Source organism: Cupressus sempervirens, chromosome 3 (genome assembly GCF_028749045.1).
Source record: "Cupressus sempervirens isolate cs-2001-9-10 chromosome 3, ASM2874904v1, whole genome shotgun sequence".
Classification (NCBI taxonomy): Eukaryota; Viridiplantae; Streptophyta; class Pinopsida; order Cupressales; family Cupressaceae; genus Cupressus; species Cupressus sempervirens.
In genome coordinates this window covers 170,939,123-170,948,687 of record NC_143120.1, presented here as the reverse complement: position 1 = coordinate 170,948,687, position 9,565 = coordinate 170,939,123, and the positions used below count along the sequence as shown (strand labels likewise).

The 9,565-nt window shown below is 32.3% G+C and overlaps 2 non-coding genes across 2 annotated transcripts; both read left to right on the top strand.

Moving 5' to 3' along the window:
• Window positions 1-2,575: 2,575 nt before the first annotated feature.
• TRNAV-AAC (transfer RNA valine (anticodon AAC)) lies at window positions 2,576-2,649 on the top strand. Its single transcript has one exon. It is a non-coding gene; the product is annotated as a tRNA-Val (tRNA).
• Window positions 2,650-2,944: 295 nt separating this feature from the next.
• On the top strand, window positions 2,945-3,017 carry TRNAA-AGC (transfer RNA alanine (anticodon AGC)). Its single transcript has one exon. It is a non-coding gene; the product is annotated as a tRNA-Ala (tRNA).
• Window positions 3,018-9,565: the final 6,548 nt, after the last annotated feature.

The following is a 9,565-nucleotide window of genomic DNA, read 5'->3' as shown; positions in this document are numbered from 1 at the left end:
AGCAAAGATAGTGGATCTTGATTTTCCATTATATGCATGATATAATCATTTTCAATTGTGGTGATGAATTGGAAGATTAACATGCGTGATAGAACTTGAGTTGAACATAAATTATCTCAACACTCCACCTTGATATTGAGACTCACAATTTAATTGAACATGACTCAACCACATCCATGCACCTCATAATGAAACTCAAAATTAAACCATGCAACTTCTCATCACTAGAGTCATATAAACTCACATAATACTTCCAATAGAAGTCAACTATCTCTTTATTAATTTCTCATACTACTTCCAATAGAAGTCAACTATCTCTTCATTAATTTCCAATTGCATACAAATTCAATGCCAAACTGGCTCCGACTTCTTCATTTGTCTCAATCTTCTATAAACACATGTCCATGATCATTCCTTACAACTCTGATACCAATTGATGAATCCAAAACACACGAGAAGAAATATAAAGAGCACAATATACAAACTTACTTGTTACGAGAACATTAAGATACACAAGCAAAGATTTTAACATATGTCTTGTTCTGCTACAAGAGGATCCAATTTCTTTTATTCCACACACTTATTAAAATTACATTACAAATAACAGTTGCACACTTTTGTGCTTGCAACAATAAACCAATAGGTGCTCGATAATAAAATTAATTTCAAAAATATGATCTTATGTGAACAAATTAGATATTTTTAAATTTAAATAACATAATATTTACTAAAATCTTGTACATAGATTAATAAATATTATATATTTAAATTTAATCTATCAAATATGAAAAAAAAATCATTTAAAAAAATCAAATCAAAAAATCTATTATGAAAAATTAATAAGAGAAATACAAAAAAAGATATCTCAACACTCCCCCTTGATATCGTGACTCACAATTTAATCTAACTCGACTCAAGCACATCCATGCACCTCATAATGCAACTCAAACTTAAACCATGCAACTTCTCATCACTGGGGTCATATAAACTCACATAATACTTCCAGTAGAAGTCAACTATCTCTTTATTAATTTCTCATGTAATACGTCACATAGTACTTCCAATAGAAGTCAACTATCTCTTTATTAATTTCCCATTGCATACAAATTCAACACTAAATTGGCTCCGATTTCTTCATTTGTCTCAATCTTCTGCAAACACATGTCCATGATCATTCCTTACACCTCTAATACCAATTGATGAATCTGAAACACAGGAGAACAAATATAAAGAGCACAATATACAAACTTGTTACAAGAACACAAAGATATTCAAACAAAGATTTTAACAATATGCCTAGTTTTGCTACAAGAGGATCCAATTTCTTTTATTCCGCACACTTATTTAAATTACATTACAAATAGCATATTTTTGTGCTTGCAACAATAAGTCGATAGGTGCTCGATAATAAAAATAATTTTAAAAATATGATCTTATGTGAACAAATTAGATTATTAATAATTTTTAATCTAAATAACATAAAATTTACTAAAATATTTTACATAGATTAATAAATATTATATATTTAAATTCAATTTATCAAATATGAAAAAAATCATTTAAAAAAATCTCATCAAAAAATCTATTATGAAAAATTAATAAGAGAAATACAAAAAAAGAAAAAGAAAAAATAACAACGCGTGTAACAAATATTTATTGACTAAATAAATTATAGAAACTAAAAAATAATATTTAAATAAAAAGTTAAACTAATATTAAACATAATTTTTTTTAAAAAAATTAAAACTTAAATCAATTTTAAAAATAAGAACCTTCGCTTAACATATAATAATAATTAATTCCAACAAATAATAATAATAAATTTAAGCTTCGGTTGTTTACTGATAAAAAAAAAAAAAAAATTTTAAAATAAGAAGTTAAATAAATAGATATCACAAAATGAGCTAATGTGGAGATCACAAGCAATTATTTTTTAAATAAATAGAAAAATAAAAATAATAGTTATATTGAAGATTTAAAATATAATCTTATTTGAACAAATTAGATTACTAATAAATTTAAATTTAAATATCATAATATTTACTAAAATCTTTTAAATAGATAGTAGATATGATTTTCTATTATATGCATAATAGAATCAATTTCAACTGCGGTGATGAATTGATGGTACTTGAGTCGAACAGATCAGTTATCTCAACAATTACAATTTCAAACTTTTTTATATTATTATCTTGTCCAAGGAGCTTCATGATAAGGCCTCTAAACTATATCTATGAATCAATGGGTTCTGATATATCAAAACTAATATAAACCCTACATTGCACGCAACATATTTCCTATATTGTATGGATACCAATTATATAAATTAATCTCAACACACAAAATAAGAAACAAGTTTGAATGATAAAATATATTTAAACCTATGAATTTGTGTGTTTTGTGTTTTTTTGTTCTTAACAAATCGATTTTATACCAGCTGACAAATCTTTTCGGCATAGCTTTCCATATCAATTACTGTCACAAACACCATTCACTATTTCCGTTTTACTTGACACAACTTTCTCCAGTGTTGTTTTGGGTTTGAGAATAGTATCTGTCGTGTTTAAAACGAGAAGGTGCCGTGGTGTAGTTGGTTATCACGTCAGTCTAACACACTGAAGGTCTCCAGTTCAAGTCTGGGCGGCGCCATTATTGTTCTACTCGATAGGAAATCGGTGGAGGATTTTAATTTTTCTCTAATCTGAAGTGAACAAAAAGAAACACAGTTTCTACCAAGTTTTAGAACAACACCCCAACAGGATTAATCCCAGAGATGTATCTTACAAGCAAATTTAATTTCTGGCACAAGCACATAAACGCCAGGAAAAAACTTCGGAATCCAGTTTTCCTTAATAAATAACACCGTTGCATTATAATAGGCCGTAAGCATTTGCACGCTTCTATTTTATATATAGTAGTTCTGCCAGATTAGTTGAATTCATGAGGGGATGTAGCTCAGATGGTAGAGCGCTCGCTTAGCATGCGAGAGGTACGGGGATCGATACCCCGCATCTCCATATTTATCTGCAATTAGTAGTCAGGCGAATACGAAAGAAAGCCTTTTGCTCTCTCTTTTGTCCGGTGGAAAGAGAGGTTCTGAGCAGATAAGCAATAAACAATATACTTATGGAGGAAAAAAGTTCTCTTGTAAAGTGCATAGAAGTGATTGTTGCATTAGAGGAAAAAATGACATTTTCTAATGCTATCAACATTGATGTTGAATCCTCCAATATTGGTGAGGTGACAATTACTTTTCATAGCATTCAAAGAATTACATCTAAACATGAAGAATTTATTTAGTGAATCGAAAGATCATCAAACACAATCTCAAAGAAGAAAATATGTTAGCAGTTCTGCTAGTAAATTTGGATTCTCTTAATTATTTGAATTGATGTCAATACTTTTACCGAGCATATGAAAATAAAATTTATTTAAAGAGGCTAATTTTTTCATAGCCCCTAATATCAAAGTAATAAGAATTTATTACCATGATTTTATAGTTTACACTATCAAAAGACCTCTTGTACATGTTCAACTAAGAAAGTTTTTGATCACCCTCTTTTAACACATTGTGGCAAGTAGTGATGCTAGCTCACTTCTCAATCTTAGAAATATTTCTTTGGACTATGTGATCCTCTTTTTTAAGTTTTCTCTCTTATGCTACTACTTGTGTGTCTAAAACTTCTCAATCTTAGAAATATTTCTTTGGACTTTGTGATCCTCTCTATTTAGTTTTCTCTCTTATGCTACTACTTGTGTGTCTAAAACAAGAAATATCCTTTACAAGTGGAGCCAAAGGATTTTGAAGTTCTTAAAAATGATTAATGTAGTATATGAAGTATTTTGGAAAGGGTCATTTGGTTTTGATATTGAAACCTTGATTTCCCACATTATATTTTTTTAGCCAAATTTTCTAATTCTTTAAAATTTGATTGTGACTGAAGGCTTCCATACAACTAGTTGTATCGACATTTTTATGTAGTTAAGGTTGGAGAAATTGCCAAAAGATGTCCAATCTTGTAGCTAGAAACACCACATTAGAAGAATAACTTAGGTTGCAAACAAACATATTAAGCTAGCTAACTCAATAATCTCATCAACAAAGAACCAATAATTTACATTCAATTGGCTTGTCAATATGTAGTCATATATTCTAGGAACACATGACTAATTATTTATAAAATTAGATGCTAACTACTGGCTCTCCTTCTTCTACTAACACTTCCTCAAACAAAGACTACTTGGGTGAAAGGGAAATCTTGCATCACCCAAATAAATTAATGTAAACCATCTTTTTCATTGAGGGTTGTTTATGTGGAGAGTTCTTATTTTCATAAACTTGTCATTTTTTTAATAAGTTGGTCATATGAGCTCAGAATGTTCTCATTTCATGGGTGGAGGTTCATCTTAGATATATTAGATTGTGCTAGTTGAATTTCATTGGAATGCCATCTATATTGGTGAAACTCATTTTTTCTTCTTGCAATGTATTATTATTTCTCTATTTATGTTATGTGTTTATGGAATTAAGTGAATCATCCTCCATCAACTAGTATTAGAGCAAGATTTCCTAAGTGTGTAGATAGATCACCTATTGTAAGGCAGTTTGTACCAAGATCATAGTTGTGGAATTGAGTGATAAGAAAAGAATGCCTCCATGAAGGAAATGTGGCAAAGAGTTGGAGTGTGATACTTGAAGGTTTTAGAGCCCTCCAAAGACAAGTGCAAGCATTATAAGAGGAAATCCGTAGAGGAATGAATATTGTGGTAAGAGATGAAAGTGAGGATGCATTCAAAGAAGAAGGAAATGTTAAACATGAAGGAGCAGAAGAAGTTGGGAACCTTGAGGAAGAAAAACTTTTCAAGGAAAATTTTAAGATTGGAAAAAGACCCATGATTGAAGTCCCCACATTAAAAAAAAATCTTAACCCATAGGAGCTGATCATTTGGATCAAAGAATTAGAATAATATGTTGTGTATGAAGATATTAAAGAACTTGATATGGTCAAGTTTTTGAAGGCCAAATTGAAGGATCTTGTGAAAATTTGGTGGTAGGAGATTTAATTTTAGTGAACTAGTAGAGAAAAGAGGAAAATCACAAGATGGGATTAGATGGTGGACAAATTTAAGTGAAATTTTGTTCCCATTGATTATGAGTTTAACTTGCTGAAGGAGATGCAAGGATTGAAGCAAGAAAGAAGATCTGTTCAAAAGTATACTGATTTTTTTTTTATCGAGTGCTGATCCAAACAGGCTATTCCTAAGCTGACAAGAGAAAGTTTCCTATTACCTTAATGTGTTGAGACCAAGTATTCAAGAGGAGTTGAGTTTGGTTAGAATGAATAGTATTGAAGAGGCTTTACCTATTTTCCCTAAGAGTAGAGGAAAACATGAATAATAAGTTTGAGAGCAAACAAAGTGGTTGAGGTTGTGGTGGAAGATCTAGTGGATTGTTTTATGGAGGCTGAAATGAATATCAAAAAAAGAAGGATGACACAAATACTAGTCAGAATTAGAGAGCAAATAATTTCAAACATTTCCATGATCATAATAATAGGGATCAAAGAAGAAGAGGAAGAGGGCAAGGATCTAGAAGATGAGGTTTTTCGGAATGTATTTTCACTATGGAGAGGAAGGTTGTAAGATTATTGCTAGGCAAGAGTTTCACATGTAGATGAAGATCAAAAGTCATCACATTCTAAAGATGCTAAAAGAGGATAAGTCTTAGTTGAGATATAAGAGTATTGCCAAGTGATTAGAATGAACCCGAATAAAGGAGGATCCATTTTTGTGCAAGGTGCAAGTGTGAGGATAAGTTTTTTGATGTGATTATTGATAGTGAGAGCAAGGGTGAGGACCAAAAGGTAAGAAGAAATATCTCTATGCAAGATGGGAGTAAATCAATATTTTTAGCTCCCTTCAAGATGCTTAAAAGAAGTTGAAAGAAAAATCATCTAATATAAATGCATTAGATTGAGTTAGTAGTATATCATAAATCAACTTAGAAAGATCTAGACTAGGAAAATTTGAGGGGTTCAGATAAGGGCCACAATAAACTAGATTAATTTGGGGGACAAAGACTCCAAGGTATTGAAGAGTAAGGAAGAAAGGGACATAATTGACTGTATCTATAATTAAGATGATACATTGACCTCCCAAGTTGACATACTTAGGTCCTTTAGCAATTTCCATAGCAAAATTTTTACTTTTGAAGATGATGGTCCAAGGATAGATGAATCTAGGAAGAAGGTTAAGAGCATTGTTCCCAAGAATATTTCTAAAAATGATTCTACATACCTAAATAGAGTTGTAACCATTAATTAAATTAAGAATACCACTCAAAATATAAGTAATGAAAAGGCTTCAAGACTTGATGAATTCCCAGTTGAATTCTATAAAGAAAACTTAGATTGGATTTTCCCTAAACTATTCGAAGTTTGTGAGAATTCTTTTTATTTTGGAACTCCGAGACCTGATATTAATGGTAGCCTTAAATCAAGATCATTCCTAAAGGTGGTGATAAGACCCTTACAAAAATTTGGAGAATTGTCAAATTACTAAATGTTTCTTATAATTTCTTAGCTAAGATTCTGGCCATTAGGATTGAAAACATTCTTCCTAATATTATTAATCCTACACAAATCAGGTTTTTCAAGGGCAAGTACATTCTAGAAAATATGTTAACATGTCGAGAAGCTCTTGATTGGACTAGAGTCTTTGGAAAATAAGCTAGAATACTCCTCATTGATTATGAGAAAGCATATGACACGGTGGAGTGGAGGTTCATTGACATGATTCTTGATGCTCTTGGTTTGACCCACTCATTTTGTAACATGGTCTCCACTCTTCTATGTGGGGAATGGTTGTAGTTAAAATAAATAGGAACATATCAGAAATATTTGAGCTAACTAGATCCATCAGGTAGGGTTCCCCCTTACCTCCTCTCCTTTTATCATTTTTGTTTATTCCCTCCATTACCTACTTAGAGATTAATCTCTTTCACCCAAGGTGTAGGGGACTATCTTGACTAATAAGAAGGAAATCTCCAACATTAAAATTGGTGATGACACTACCATCTTATTTTGGTTAGATGAGAGAAATATGATTAATCCCAAGGAGAAAATAGATCTTTTTTGTATTGCCTCTCGAAGTACAAATTCCTATCAAAATGCATCGTAATTTGGTGGAATGAAAACCCATGTGACTAGTGTAGTAGGTTTGATATTGAATGGGGAGGACCTAACCATGTAATTAGGTACTTATGTATGCTATTTTTTTTCAATCCTAATATTAGGGATATGTGGGCATGTATCAAAGAAAATTACTAATAAATAAAATAAATGGAATAATAACTACCTTACTACGAAGCCTAGAAGATTGCAAATTTATCAGAAAATCCTTTCCTCCTACTTAGTATATTATGCTTTAGTTTGTCTTTTCAATCAAAATCAGTTTAGTTTTCTTCAAAGAGTCATAAGAGACTTCTTGTGGTCTGATAGAAAAGGTAACAAGAAGATGCATGCAATACGCTAGGAATGGTGTACTAGAAGTAAGGAACTTGGTAGAATGGGATCAAAGGATCTTAGGATTCAAAGGATTTCCCTTGCAATCAAGTGGATAGCTAAAGTTGTTTAGGGGGGTGAGCCTTCAAAAATTCTAATTAGAAGTAATCTTGGTAGAGCCCGTCCTTGTAGAGCCAAATTTTGGACCAGTTTAAACATATTTGATCTCCTCGTCCCAAACTTCAATATAACTTTGGGGGGTTCCAATGCCTTTAATGTTAGTGTAGTTTTTTATTTTTCCTATTTTGCTAGGTTTTTCCTACACTTTTAATAATCTCGCTTAGGTTAATAAAGCATGTTTTATTAGGTGAATGGTTGTGAGGTGTCACCTTCCTACATGTGAGCATCCATTAGCTATCTTGGGAAGATACTTTGCTATCTTTAGTCTGATAGATGGTTGCTCCTCATTGGTTGGTGTTGTCACCTCCTCCCTCTTCCTAGCCTATATAAGCATGCTACCTGGCTTGTATTTGTATCTCTTGTTTTTGCATCCTCTTAATACTATTTTGCTTCCAGCATTTGCATTACTCTCTTGGAGACTAACTCTATGATGCTATTTTGATATCATTTGCATTCATAGTTTAGATATTTACTCTTTGCACTAGTTTTCTGGGTTATTAATCTTATCAGATTCTAACATGGTATCAGAGCTTTTCTATGTGCAAGAGTAGATTTTAGTTTCCTTATTTGAGAGAATTGGGGGGGGGGCTAATAAACTTTATTGTAGTTTTTTGAAAAATGAAGTATGCTCTTCTCTTGCATCTTTGGATGATCTTGATAATCAGAAAAGTTTTGACAAAAACAATTTTCCTTTGGGGTTTCAATCTCAAATCTGACAACCATCTTGCATATTTGGAGTTTTCAATCAGTTTTGCAGGTTCCAACATGCCATTGATGGACTTAGGAAGCTGATCCAACATTTGCATGTCATATTCTGGTTGCTGGGGTCATTTTTTGATTTTTTGAGCCATTTTTTTACTGTTAAAGGCGTCTAATTTACACTACAGCAACATTTTTTGTACATCAGAAAGAAAAATGCTTTCTGGGTTTTGTTTTCAGCCCCGAAAAACCATTTGGGTATCTTTTAGATTTTGCATGCAAGCTGTATATTTTGCAAAATCGAGCATGCAAAGCTACAGCCATACCCCTCTCCATTGACAGTCGCAGATTTGAATGCAGTTTTCAAATGTCTCGTTCTTGCTCATACGGACTTCGATTTTGATGATTCTTGTTATGAACTTGGCTTTTTTTTGTGCTCTATCCACTAGTGGAGTTGTTTTTTGATTTTCATGAATGAATTTTTCAGAAATTGCAGATTCTCAGCCGTGACTGTACACAGTTCTCATTTTGAAAACTTCGGAGGATCATAACTTTCTCATACGACCTCGTATCGAGGCGATTCTATTTTTGAAAGTGCATGATTTTTTGAGTAGATCGCAATGGTGCTATTTGTTTCCTTGATTATTGTGCCCAAGTTTCACTTTTAGCATATGCTCTTCATGAGGAGGCCCTGTCAATTTTTCTTCCGTAACTTAAGCATACGAACATATTTTTTCGATCCGAAAAATGCGTCAAAAAGCTGGTTCTGAGACGGAGATGATGGTACAAGTTTTTTTAATTTTTGCTATAGTCTGGTTGCCTTTTTTGGTAGTCAAAGCTAGATGTTCTATTTTGCCTTCTGGGAGCCATATCTCGCTCATTCGGACTCTTTTATGGGCTCGCCAGATATCGTTCGAAAGCTGGTTCTATGAGTTATTCAGTTGCAGAGGTCTTTTATCCAGATTCTGCTCCAATTTCTTTCTCCTTCGAGTTTTGCACTTTTGCACTCTGGCAGATTACTTGGATTCTACAGGTCCTAGAATCTCTTCTTCTGTTCTTTTGGCTCACTCTTCTTTCTGACTTCTAAGAATTGTATGCTTCTATTCTGTTGCATTCCTTTTTGTGTAAACGCACTAAGATAAAGTGCCTGCTTTTGCATATCTGGGATCTTGTACACCTTGTGT